Source organism: Neophocaena asiaeorientalis, unplaced genomic scaffold, assembly GCF_003031525.2.
Source record: "Neophocaena asiaeorientalis asiaeorientalis breed wild unplaced genomic scaffold, Neophocaena_asiaeorientalis_V1.1 scaffold601, whole genome shotgun sequence".
Lineage (NCBI taxonomy): Eukaryota > Metazoa > Chordata > Mammalia > Artiodactyla > Phocoenidae > Neophocaena > Neophocaena asiaeorientalis.
Window position 1 is genome coordinate 3058639 of NW_020174793.1, and position 571 is coordinate 3059209.

Below are 571 nucleotides of genomic sequence, written 5' to 3' on the forward strand. Positions count from 1 at the left end.
ACAACCCTCAGAATGGGAGAAAATATTTGCAAATGAAGCAACTGACAATGGATTAATCTCCAAAATTTATTAGCAGCTCATGCAGCTCAATTAAAAAAAAACAAAAAAACAAAAACCCAATCCAAAAATGGACAGAAGACCTAAACAGACATTTCTCCAAAGAAGATATACAGACTGCCAACAAACACATGAAAGAATGCTCAACATCATTAATCATTAGAGAAATGCAAATCAAAACTAAAATGAGATATCATCTCACACCAGTCACAATGGCCATCCTCAAAAAATCTAGAAACAATAAATGCTGGAGAGGATGTGGAGAGAAAGGAACACTCTTGCACTGCTGGTGGAAATGTGAATTGGTACAGCCACTATGGAGAACAGTATGGAGGTTCCTTAAAATACTACAAAGAGAACTACCATATGACTCAGCAATCCCACTACTGGGCATATACCCTGAGAAAACCATAACTCAAAAAGAGTCATGTACCAAAATGTTCATTGCAGCCCAATTTACAATAGCCCGGAGATGGAAACAACCTAAGTGTCCATCATCGGATGAATGGATAAA